This window comes from Esox lucius, chromosome 13 (assembly GCF_011004845.1).
Source record: "Esox lucius isolate fEsoLuc1 chromosome 13, fEsoLuc1.pri, whole genome shotgun sequence".
Classification (NCBI taxonomy): Eukaryota; Metazoa; Chordata; class Actinopteri; order Esociformes; family Esocidae; genus Esox; species Esox lucius.
This window is the reverse complement of record NC_047581.1, coordinates 38,464,598-38,478,420: the sequence shown is the minus strand read 5'-3', so window position 1 is coordinate 38,478,420 and position 13,823 is coordinate 38,464,598. Positions and strand designations below refer to the sequence as shown.

The following is a 13,823-nucleotide window of genomic DNA, read 5'->3' as shown; positions in this document are numbered from 1 at the left end:
ATACTGAAAAGAAAGGGAATGTTTGCCTACTTTCTTTGTAAGAAATGTTGTTGTTCCAGTTTTTATCTCCATCAGAACAGTACCAACATTTCTTAACTATTGAAAACACCAACATGTAATTATATTCCAACTACCAAAGTACCAAGCTATTCTGCAATATGTATTGTAAATACCAGTTGAACTAAATTATGCAAAATCTAGCTCACTGCTCAGCATATCTCTGTATTCCATAGACATTTTTGAATGTTATTTCTTCAGCTTCATGACTGGGTTTCTTTGATCATCTATATAACTTTTTGCAGTTCTATGCATACAAAACATTCGGATGACTTTTGTACTTTTTATCAGTTTTATACTTTTATACATTTGACTATAAAATTAACTTGTGCTTTAGTTATCCCGATTGTCCTTTCAGTTGCCAGGTAGCATCTCGTTCACAAATCTTTTCATTTGATAGGCATGTAATATGGAAGGCTTTGTCCCATCAACCAGGTTAGTAGGACCAAGACAATCCTTGTTTGGACTCTGCTTGGATCAGCTAACATTTGTACTGAATCACTGTAAAAAAAAAATCCCTCAGCGACTTTTGAAGAGGCTTCGTTTCTTTATCAGGTTGTCAATTTCTTCTCAATTTGTTGGTGTTTCTGTTTGATTCATGTTGGTATGATTATGTTGTTAATTTAATTTGTCTGAGCAAAATTCTGATTGATTGAATGATTTGTATAAATGTAGAGGCTGAAAATCAATACACACAGCTTCTCCTTATTGGCTTATTTAGATTATTTACAATAAAACTCTTAAAAAGTATTCATAGCAATATTCCCAGAGAGGTCTTTAAAGCACCATGGACATTTCTATGTTAACAAATTTATAGCATATGTCTGCCCTGAATATTGGTCGTGTAGGGCCAAAACCCAGGTCTTCATTCTCACATTACTGACTTATTTAGACTGGGGATACCATCAAAATAAGTACAGCTTAAGAGTCAGTCTGAGTGCTAACTTCCTCTAAGAAACAAAACACAGAAGTGTTTTGCCCCTCCAGGACCAACATTGTGCAGTCCTGTAATATATTTGTCTCCAAGCAAATGTTCTCCTTCTAAACAACCGGAATAATAGTGACTTTTCAGTCATGACAGGAATGTTGTACCAGTTTGGCTCCGGCCATGCAGCAAAATATTAGCCACATTTGTAATACAATGCCCATCCTAATCATCATAAACTCTAAGACTGCCAAGACGGAAGGAGATCAACTTGGGTAGAAAGTTGAGTAACTGATTTGATTAACTGTATGTACTGTGTACCCTATCCTGTTATAATTTAGTACATATTTTATACTGCATGTTGTTTAATGTGAGTTCTGAGTTCTAATGCCCCATATTAGTTGTATTTAGATTAAACCTAACAGCCCACATTCAGAATTTACTATGAAGGTTTTAGGATTTGCACATATTTTCAAAACAATATATACATATATATAGTTTGTCCTGGTCATTTGTGATTATCATCTCTGTGCCTTAGTGGATAACATTGTCCCCATGCCAAATCAGGCTGATTCCACTGGTCGAACTACCATGGCGATCCCTTAGAGATAGGGACCTACTCGGTTCCAGGACCCGTCTTTGATGCACATAGATACAAACCATAAATTGATTTGGTAAATTCTCAAGCAATCTTTTTGACAAAATGCCTACTACATTCAAAGTGTGTTTGTAAAGTACGTGGTAGTTATCAGTATGAACCATAACACATTTTTTATACTGCTTCTTTCATGTTACTGTATATGCACCATCACAGCTAACCTCTTAAAATGGTATACACCTAGTCTATTACATTTAGCAACTGTGTGTAGAACACTTTTTTTCTTACCTGCAGTATGTTATATACAGCTGACAATTTTTTTCTTTCTCTTTCAGCTACAACATTGTTGTCTTTGGTGGTATTGACAGTTTTTCCCGTAAGGTAAGCACAGTTGTTTGGACTAAGAGTACACATTTCTGTAATCATTAAATACTGTAATTGCATTTGTGCTGCAGATAATGTATCTTGGTGTAGCCTCCAACAACCTTGCATCAACCACCCTGGCTTTCTTCCTAGAATCTGTTGAGAAGTTTGGTTTTCCTCTCAGGTAAATGCATATTTTAAACTGGGAGTCTTTACGCTACAACAGTACAAGCAGTGGCGGAAAGTAACTAAGAACATTTACTCAAGTAATGTACTTAAAGACAGGTTTTAAGACGTATATGAAATACTTTACTTTGAATAATATTAATTAAAATTGGATTTTCAACAAACTCAGAAACTGGCAGCCCCAGGTTGGGAACCACTGGACTAAACTAGCTTACTGTATATAAAGTAATGTAAAGTAGCTACTGGAGGTGGAGCTAAAACAGTAAACATGCTGCTCTAACACTGATGCTTCACTACCAATAATCTAATGATGTCATATACAGTGGGGCAAAAAAGTATTTAGTCAGCCACCAATTGTGCAAGTTCTCCCACTTAAAAAGATGAGAGGCCTGTAATTTTCATCATGGGTACACTTCAACTATGAGAGACAAAATGAGGGGGAAAAATCCAGAAAATCACATTGTAGGATTTTTTATGAATTCCTTGGTAAATTCCTCTGTAAAATAAGTATTCGGTCACCTACAAACACATTTCTGGCTCTCACAGACCTGTAACTTCTTTAAGAGGCTCCTCTGTCCTCCACTCGTTACCTGTATAATGGCACCTGTTTGAACTTTTATCAGTATAAAAGACACCTGTCCACAACCTCAAACAGTCACACTCCAAACTCCACTATGGCCAAGACCAAAGAGCTGTCAAAGGACACCAGAAACAAAATTGTAGACATGCACCAGGCTGGGAAGACTGGATCTGCAATAGTTGAGCAGCTTGGGGTGAAGAAATCAACTGTGGGAGCAATTTTAAGAAAATGGAAGACATACAAGACCACTGATAATCTCCCTCGATCTGGGGCTCCACACAAGATCTCACCCCGTGGGGTCAAAATGATCACAAGTGAGCAAAAATTCTAGAACCACACAGGGGGACCTAGTGAATGACCTGTAGAGAGCTGGTAACAAAGGCTACCATCAGTAACACACTACGCAGCCAGGGACTCAAATCCTGCAGTGCCAGACGTGTCTCCCTGCTTAAGCCAGTACATGTCCAGGCCCGTCTGAGGTTTGCTAGAGAGCATTTGGATGGTCCAGAAGAGAATTGGGAGAATGTCATATGGTCAGATGAAACCAAAATAGAACTTTACCTACTGTGAAGCATGGGGGTCGAAACATCATGCTTTGGGGCTGTATTTCTGCAAAGGGACCAGGACGACTGATCCGTGTAAAGTGAACAAACTGGGCATCTGGGTATCTCTTTCATTGGGGTCTGTATCCCTCGGACGCTTCCACTCATTACAGCCACACCATCGTAAGTCTGAGCGATCAGCTTTTCTCCCAGCTTCAGTGTTTCCAGCACACCCTTGATGCTATTAGAGAGACCAAGTCCAGTTTTATCTTTGACTTCCACAAACTCCAAAAACCTCTCTGTCACTGTATTGTCAGGCAACATGTATCGCAACACAACCACCAGTTGTCTCATCTGCCTGTATGGCAACAAATGATGTCTCGTCCACTTGCTTGGCTCCTCCCTGTACACTTCATACATATTGTCTAACAGTTCGTTTTGTACTGTGCTAGATGTCCCTTTAAAATGGGCTGAGCGTCACAGTGCCTCTGAAGTCTTGAACTGCCCTCACACAGTCTTGAATATTTATCTGAATATTCCAGGATTCAGGGTGTCCACTGACTCATTGTGCCCCCACAGTGCGGTTTCACATTTCCCAGAGTTTAATACATGTTATGATTCAACGTACCTGTTTTCCTCCACCTGTTTGTTAAGCTGCTCAATGGAGCACCTGTATGCACTGTCAATTTGGGCTGCAACATTACCCTTCCAAGTAAGCCCAATTTCACAGCATTGTCCAGATGACTCCCACTGCTCTCATGTTTTATAATCCTCTCAGAAAGATGTTTCAAATCTTTGTAACCTGTCCTCGACCAAGTATCATTTCCACCAAATAGCAGACATGGAAAACAGAAGACTGGCTTCTTTTGTATGCTAACCGTTAGCCACTTTTTCTTCAAAAACCACTCCACGTTAAACCCGCAGTTACTTTTACCAGCAGATTGAGTGATGATCACCAAGTCACTTTACTTCAAGTTTCACCTTGAAATTAAGGGTTTAAAACCGGTCCACTTTATTCATTTTCTCAAGTTATCTTGCATTTGTGAAGCTAACAAGCTAGCTAAGGCAATCTACCCTCCTCGCTCTTCTTGCCGACTAATGTTGGCGCCAGACTGACAGACAGCCAATCAGGTCTGAAATACGAAATAACGCTGTAGTGTGGCTACTGGCTGTCAGCCCCACATGGCATGAAATTGATCACACTAACATTCTGAGCATGCGTATTAATATTTTCACACGTACAATGTACATTGCATTGTTAGAGAGGGGCTAGCCCCACATTCACGCTTAGCCTATGGCCTACTACTGCGAAGTAAGTAATCTTCGAGAAATAAAAATAAAATAATTTTGTTGCAGTTATTTCTGTTGACAACAGTTGGGGCTGTGCCCCTAATGACAAGTTACCCCTGGAAATTCTTCATAAAGTCCCATCAACAGGGTTTGTTCCGCTGTTAAGAAGATCACTACTCTAGTTTCTGCTTATTTTTGCAACATGGTATCTTCTTTTCAATGATCGCTTGTTCTGGGCTGTTTATGTACTCCATGCGCGTGCACAATGCAAGCTTGTTCAAGCCTGGTTTGAGGTATGTGATGGTAATTCTATCAATGGAAAGACAGACATTTCTCAAACGTACCTTAGTCCAAAATTTCCATAACAGGTAACGTTGACAAGAAACGGCTACATTGTGGTAATGGAACAGCTTGAGCCTTGAGTTGGCATTCATTCAAACCGGGCCTTTTCAATTAAGCGCAGATTTCATTAGCGGCGGTGATGGAATACCCCCATTTATGTACATCGACTTGTCATTCAGTTTGGTTGTTGCTGGTGTCTTTGTAACTTGCCAATTACGTGAATCATCGCAGTGCGAGTTACTGACTGTACCTGGAGTAGCATCCTTGACAGAGTAAAACAGGTGCTGCGTGGCAATGTGACTTCCCCACTTAAAAAAACGTATTCAAGATTAGAGCAACAGACTAATCGACTAACAGTCGACTCTTGGAGTCAGCCGTATTGTCCAGTTTAACCTAGTGGACAATGTCTCTAGGCCAAAATTGTAATGGCATAACTTATCAAATTTTTCACAGTCTACTAAGTTAAAATAGACAATATGGCTGAACTCATTCAGTCGCCTCGACTAGTTTGTTGTCCTACAACATTTTCGGTGGAGAATTCACATTGCCACGCAACACCTGTTTTTCTCACCTGCCTGTGTCAGTTAACTAGGCTACTCTATTGCTGAGGGTGAACAGTGTAGATATGTGTTTGCGTCAGCCTTGATACCTAGTCCAACACTCAACAAAAAGATGTGCTACTGAAACTATACAGTTACAGTGGATGTAAAAAGTCTACACACCCCTGTTCTTGTGATGTAAAAGAATGAGACAAAGATAAATCATGTCAGAACTTTTTCCACCTTTAATGTGACCTATTACGGGAACAATTCAGTTGAAAAATAAAAAACTCACAATAACCTGGTTGCATAAGTGTGCACAACCTTAAACTATTACTTTGTTGAAGCACCTTTTGATTTTATTACAGCACTCAGTCTTTTTGGGTAGGAGTCTATTAGCATGGCACATTTTGATGTGGTAATATTTGCCTACTCTTCTTTGGAAAAAAAATCTGTCAGAATGCGAGGACATCTCCTGTGCACAGCCCTCTTCAGATCACCCACAGATGTTCAATTGGATTCAGGTCTGGGCTCTGGCTGGGCCACTCCAAAACTTTAATCTTCTTCTGGTAAAGCCATGCTTTTGTGGATTTGGATGTGTGCTTTGGGTTGTTGTCATACTGAAAGGTGAACGTCGTCTTCCTCTTCAGCTTTATAACGGACGGCTGAAGCTTTTATGCGGAAATTGCCTGGTATTTGGAACTGTTCATAATTCCCTCCATCTGACTAAGGCCCCAGTTCCAGCTGAAGAAAAACAGCCCCAAAGCATGATGCTGCCACCACCATGCTTCACTGTGGGAATGGTATTCTTTGGGTGAAGTGCAGTGTTGCTTTTGCGCCAAACATACCGTTTGGAATTATGGCCAAAAAGTTCAACCTTGGTTTCATCAGACCATAACACATTTTCCCACGTGCTTTTGGGGGACTTGATGTTTGTTTTTGCAAACTTCAGCCTGGCTAGGATTTTTTTCTTTGTAAGAAAAACATCATGGACAGGTGTGTGCTTTTTTTCATGGACAGGTGTGTGCTATTCCTTTGTGATTTCTTCATCAATTAAGAAGTTAAAAGCACTGGAGTTGATTCCAGGTGTGGCATTCACATTTGTAAGCTGTTGCAGTAAACCCACAACATGCAGTCAAAAGAGCTCTCAGTGTAAGAGAAACAGGCTACAATAAAACCAATTAGAGAGATAGCAGGAACATCAGGAGTGGCCAAATCAACAGTTTGGTACATTCTGAGAAAAACAGAATGCTTTGGAGACCTATGCAACACAAAAAGACCTGGACGTCCATGGAAGACAACAGTGGTGGATGATCATAGGATCTTTTCCATGGCAAAGAAAAACCCCTTCACAACATCCAGCCAAGTGAAGAACATTCCAGGAGGTAGGCATAACATTATCCAAGTCTAACATAAAGAGAAGACATCATGAGAGCAAATCCAGAGGGTTCACCACAAGGTGGAAACCATTCATAAGCCTCAAGAATGGAACGGACAGATTTTGCCAAAAAACATCTAAAATAGCCAGCCCAGTTGGGGAACAGCATTCCTTCAATAGAAGAAACTAAGATCAGCCTGTTTCAGAATGATGGGAAGAAAAAAGTATGGCGAAAGCTTGGAATGGCTCATGAGCCGAAGCATACCACATAATCTATAAAACATGGTGGAGGCAGTGTAATGGCATGGGCATGCATGGCTTCCAATGGCACTGGGTCACTAGTGTTTATTGATGATGTGACAGAAGACAGAAGCAGCCAGATTAATTCTTAAGTGTATAGGGATTTATTGTTTGCTTAGATTCAGACAAATTCAGCTAAGTTTATTGGACGGCGCTTCACTTTACAGATGGACAATGACCCAAAACATACTGCGAAAGCAATCCAGTTTTTTAAGGCAAAGAAGCAGAATATTCTGTAATGGCCGAGTCAATCACCTGATCTCAGCCCAATCAAGCATGCATTTCACTTGCTGAAGACAAAACTTAAAGCAGAAAGACCCACAAACAAACAACAACTGAAGACAGCTGCAGCAAAGGCCTGGCAAAGCATCACAAAGTAGAAAACCAGAGTTTGGTGATTATAATGCATTCCAGACTTCAAGCAGTCATTGTCTGCAAAGGATTTTCAACAAAGACTTAAAAATGAATTTTGTTAATTTGTCCAATTACAAAAGTGTTAATTTGTCACAGCCCCCTGAAATAAGGGGGCTGTGTATGAAAATGGTTGCAATTTCTAAATGTTTCATATGATATTTTTGTTCAACCCTTGAATTAAATCTGCACTTTAATTGCATTTCAATTGTTTTATTTAAAATCCATTGTGGTGGTGTACAGAGACAAAACCATGTAAATATTGTAAATAAAATGTTTCTATAAAATATCATTCTTGTTTACATCTTTTGCAGTGAGTTTAGATGTATCCTTGTAAATCTGCGGGTTTTCCTTTGGAAAAGTAAACACATTTAAATGTACTTTATAGGTGCCAAAAGGGCAATCAAAAGTAGTGTACTATATAGGGGATAGTATGGTCTAAAGTAGGGTTCTATATAGGGGATAGTATGGTCTAAAGTAGGGTTCTATATAGGGGATAGTATGGTCTAAAGTAGGGTTCTATATAGGGGATAGTATGGTCTAAAGTAGGGTTCTATATAGGGGATAGTATGGTCTAAAGTAGTGTACTATATAGGGGATAGAATGTTATAGTGTAATGCTATAAATGGAATAGGATGGTCTGAAGTAGTGTACTACATGTATCATAACCCAATGCTACATTTATATCCTGCTTGCTGCTCAGGATGTTCTGCCAGGCAGTGTATTACCACATCACATCAATTTAGAATTCACAAAGACCATTCCATATTGGCAGACAGATTTCTCATTTGGAGGTGTGGAAACTACCTGGCGCTAAAACAACTGGTGTGTTCAACGATTATCCCCTGCTTTATTCAAGGGTTGGTTGGCAAGGTAACAGAGAATGTTTCCTCCACCTTCCACAAGACTGAATAAGACTGAACACTGGGGGCTGAGTAAAGTAGATCCACCCAATGGCCTGTTAGAAGGCTGCTGATGGTTGCCGTGGCAGCAGAGTGATGTCCTTTGGCGACATGAAGACACCGCTGTGTGTGTGTGTCTGTGTGTGTGTGTGTGTGAAGGAGAGAGGAGTGATTTAAAAATGCATGCATACTTAATTTACTCCAGGTGCCTCCGCCCCTCCCTCTGTTGTTCATTTGTTACCTCAGCTCTCATGTGCATTTTGCAAGCTGTAATTCTTCATGGTGGAACCGTCAGTTTGATGCCTTGTAAGAACAAAGACATTATTGCAAATAACAAGCAATGGTTTGTTCCTTTTGTCATAATTGCCATAATTGCGATACTTGGTGATGTGAAATAGGCTACATCCTATCCTTTGTATTTATAATGAAATGTAAGATATTTTGAAGAATATGGTTGTTTTGGGTAAATCTTGAATTGTGACAATGAACCTGAAGGTCTAAACTAGTGCATTATTTTAGGGAAGAGGCTCTGTTTGTGTACCGAGAGACCCACAATTCAAACATGAATGAAACAGGTAAAATAAGAGTAATGGTAAAAAATAGTAAAGAAAAGACTAATCGATCCGTTTCATCTTCATGTCACATGATGTAATCTATGTCATGTCCAGCAGGGGGCAATAAAGTATAGCCAATGATGATAGTTATCTAACTTGACAGCCTACCAGAACATAGACCACAATTGTCTATTGACTAATAATATTTACGTAAGTTGTTGCATATATTCTTTATAATTTTTTTCTATGGGTGAAAGTTTTCGCCTTGCCTGTTATTAAAAAAGTATCATAAGGTTGACAATCATTTAAAATAAAAATGGTCAATATATATTTTCCATGCCGTCACATGGAAAACACGGTAGATCATGAAATCTTGTTGACATTCTTGTCGTAATTATTCATGCTTCTATACCGTTACATACCCAGGTTTCTTCCATAGTCTACGTGAGCGCGCTCATGCGCTCTAACCATAGAATTTGAATGCTAGAATGGATAAGAGCTGTCTTCGGATTGGATAAATGTCGGCCATGTTGGTTAGTGAATTGGTCGACCACGGTTTTACTTGCTGTGATAACATATTGTGTAAAACAACTGAAATATATATATATTGTCTTCAATAGCCAGACAGTTTTGAAGGAATAACATCAAAAATAAGCTTTTTGTAGACTTTGCCGAGGATATTGTGCGTAGACATATATATATATAGGATAGCTTACTTGACCAGATATATGGCCAACTGCTCGATTTTAAACTCCATATCAGCCCTTGTATTGATCCATAGTTTAAAAGCCATGTCTATATGTACATATTTTCCAGAACTTTATCACAATTTCTTTTTTAAGACTGCCACCACAAAAAGACACAACCATAAACTGAGTAGATAATAGGACTTAGACAAGATGTAAATGCAACAAGCATGTATCTTATAACACATTTCTAGGCTGTTCACAGATCATTTCTACAGAAAACATGTAATTATAAATTAAAAACTGTAATTATAAATTATGTGATCAGTAATTCGTTCTAAAAAAAATGCATACAGTGTCTCATAGGACTATATCATTTACAGGTATGGCAAATATAATTTACAAGTATGGCCTGTATCATTAAATGTATGGCCTATATCATTTACATGTATGGCCAATATCATTTACATGTATGGCCTACATCATTTACATGTATGGCCTATATCATTTACATGAATAGCCTACATTTAATTCAGCAGATGCTCTTTTCCTGAACGATTAACATGAGCAGTTAGGGTTAAGCGCTTTTCTCAAGGGCACCACAACATATGTTTCACCTCATTAGCTAGCATCGTTGAACCAGCAATCTTTCAGAAATCTTCCTACGTTATCTACGTTTCTTAAGTAAAGTAAAAACATGCCTCATTGCTTTCATTCATTCAAATTAGACTGGTTTGGATATCTCCCTGTCTAAAATGGCTACCTACTTTGAGAGATCTCTATGCTCCAACCACAGAAATACCTTGCCTCAGTGGCTCGGTCTGTATGTGCACAAACTGGGGGATTGGCACGTGTCTTTCTCGGCGGCGCGCATCAGCAAAAACAAGCCAAGGCCGTCTGTGCGGATTGGCCTATTCTGCAGACCTCCAACTGAGACCAGCCTTCATAAAGCGATTGGTCGATGGAGGATTCTTCCGTTCATTCATTGGTCCTTACTCGTTATAGAGGAGGGCGATGTATGTTTTTTATTCAACCTCTTCGTCACAAGTCCGAATGCAACGATATAGGACAATACGCAAGCTATCATAACAACAACAACAACAACACATCCGATTGCAACAACCGATAGTTGAATTACTGAAGAATCCTGCACGCATTTATTATTTGATCGATACTTGAGTTAAACCTCGCCGAGGACAAAACAGTGACACGAAGTTTATATTCCGTTCAAGATTTGGGGCAAGCTGCTGGAGGGACGGGATAGCCTCCCGATCAGCTGACGTCGGCCGCGACCTATCTAGGTGGGAATTAACGTCACCAAGAGAAACCAAGTCCGCTAATTAAGCCGCACAGCTTTTAATGTGGGACTGTGTACCTGTTGTTCCTCGGTCTACCAACTGGATAGCAGGAACCAGCCTCCAGATTAGGCTACATCTCACCTTTAACTACCTCTGCCTGCGGTGTTAGTCTTGTTTTGCATGGAATGAATCACTTGAGACTCCGTCGCAATCTGCAACGGTTTGCGCAGACAGGAAAAATAACCGACCCTAACGCATATAAGCCTATTAATAGGATGTACAGGTAGAAAGGAGTTTATTTGTGTGGTGGAATCCGAAACCTTATGCTTTTGTTGTTCAACCGTAGTCGTTTTGCCAGATCAAGATATAGATTAGGCCTGAATCATATTTGTTAGCGAGTTTGTGACCTGGACAGTTGGGTGCTGCTGGACAAGATGAAAATATGAATCCAATACAGTGAGTCTGGTGACGTCGCCGTGTTCGGGCCGTGGCAGAACATGCACGGGCCAGGATCTGTGTTGTGAGTGAGATCCAACTTGCGGGGAAATTATCTCCGCCTCCTCCGTTCAAAGGGGAATCATATTTTTTTGCGTAAGTATCTTTATTTTATGGTTCCCTTTTGACCAATTCAGTGATACATTCAGTCAATGATTAAGGCTATTTTTTGTTCTGGAGAGTTATCAACTTGGGCATTGTGTCCACACGCTATTGCCATGAGTTATAATCTCTCTTAACCTAGTTAATAGGCTATAACCACATGCTTGGGAGAGACTTTTGCCTCCCCAGAGTCTTTCAAAGGTCACTGTGACTGATATCTCATTGATGCTTCCTGGCTGTAGAATGATGCTCAGTGACACTAAAATAAATCGGATTGTATCTGATTTCACGGTCTAGCTAAACGATAATCACAGGCAGTATATACATGCACCGTCCTACTGTCCAATCTGAACCTGCAGTGGGCTAACGACATGCGAGGTGGCACGACACACAGAGCATTACAAAACCACCCGATGCAGAATACAAACACATGACATCATCAGCACAGCTCAACGCTTCTTCCCTCCTATAGGTTCATTGATGTTTTTTCCCCTGTTACCATAAGCGGTTATCAAAACAAACCAGACGCTTGGTTGTTGTTGCAAGAGCAACGGTTCGTTAATTCGATGAAGAAATATATATATAAAATGTGCAAATGCTTACCAGCCTGTTGACTAACGCTCAGTTGCATAACGCTCATTAATGTGTTGTCTGCTCTATTGGTCTAGTCAGTAATTCTGTGACATGAAGCCTCATCAACAATTTTGACCAGAGACAGCTAGAAGGAATTGGCGGGTAGCCTAGTATTTTTTCTTGTAATTTAAACCTGAAAATGTAATTTCATATTCGTGCTGTAGAGATAAGGGTTGGTCCATTGGTTATAAATGTGATGGCTATTTTAGGCATCGTATCACCGAGCAACTGCGTTATAATTCATAAGATAAGCCCAGCCCAGGCCGCCAGATGTTCTAAGGTGGCGCAGAACCACCTTCGACCAGAGAGAATAACGGCCTTGTTTTAACACATTTGAATATTTCAGTAATCAGATACTGTAGCAATCGATTTAATAATACATTGGCACCAGTTTGTCCAACTTTAAGGAGTATTTTCCATTCAATAGGGTTAGCCCCGTATTGAAATGTCCTATTTCTTTGGTTTAATAGCAATTTGTCACGTGTACTCACGTAGACATAAATAAATAAGCTAATACGATTATTTCATTGGAGGGAAACAATGTTCTTACGGCCAGACCATCTAAGGCGCGTTCAAAATGTCCATAAAGGCGTGTTTATGTCTTCTAAAGCCTTACGTATGTACGTATGTTGAGGCATTTATTCTTTTATGCAGTGGATTATTGATCACATCATATACCCGAGGCCCCTGTATTTATTTATACATCCGGGTTTCTCTTCAGTCGATGGACGATTGGCCACTGCAGCTGTCAGGTATAATTTGGGCACGGCCCACCAGTGACGTTTTTATTCCAAAGTAACGAGGCCAGACCAACACAAAGCGCAACAACAAAGACTGACGGAGGAAAGGAGATGTACTTTATAACTTGGTGGTCGCTGCTGCGCACATGACAACCACAACACCAGACTACACAAGCACAATAGAAAGAGGACAGCCGTCTCATTATATGAAAAACTTTAGCGTGAAACACACAAGTCAATTTATGTCAACATTCGCTGTCGACAGATTCGATTCAGGTGGTGAGTTATGTGTGTGTGTCGGGCATTGTTGATGTAAGAGATTAAATGTGGGTTTATGTTTGTGGTGCTACCGTTTTTGCAAAAGTACAGTTTGAAATGTGAAGTGTCTTGTGGGCTACGATTCGGGTTTAGGATTCAGAATGTGACTACCACAACTAATCATTATTGTGGACTATGATGACAAGTCCGTACGTTATGCTGTTTGACTATAATAACTCCTCAACAAAATGACCAAACGCGTTGTTGTTTAAATCTGTTTGGATTTTTGTGTTATTGCAGTCGTGAAACTTATCTCCTGTTGCACACATTATAACACGGTTATAGACGTAGAATATTCTATGTTCAATTATAATTAATTGCAACCATACTATGAGCCGTGGACTTAGATTTGCTGTGATAATTTCGGGGTAAACGGTAGCTGTCCTTTGTTTGGTTATCTTCTTCCTGTATTGGTTAGCAACACGCACGCGGGGCTGCCTTCCTTTATTGTGAAGAGCAGCTAGAGCGCTCTGCTCCGCTCTTCATTCTTTTTGTTTGATTTTCACGCTGACACCAACTGCAGCTTCATGTTTTGTTGGTGTCTGAACTATTAAAATGCTAAATCCATTGTCCCTACATGCAAG

The 13,823-nt window shown here is 39.9% G+C and overlaps 1 protein-coding gene across 13 annotated transcripts in view; it reads left to right on the top strand.

Moving 5' to 3' along the window:
- The first annotated feature begins 10,673 nt into the window (after positions 1-10,673).
- The window catches only part of ypel1 (yippee-like 1), a 32,469-nt gene continuing 29,319 nt past the window's right edge, over positions 10,674-13,823 (top strand). For 10 of the 13 annotated variants that reach the window (XR_004576690.1, XR_004576688.1, XR_004576685.1 and 7 more), the window contains exon 1: positions 12,994-13,200. The gene's annotated coding sequence lies outside the window, so the exon portion shown is untranslated. Of the gene's footprint in view, positions 11,543-12,993; positions 13,201-13,823 lie in introns of those variants that run through there. The other 3 variants (XM_034296396.1, XM_034296395.1, XM_034296397.1) reach the window with 3 other exon arrangements.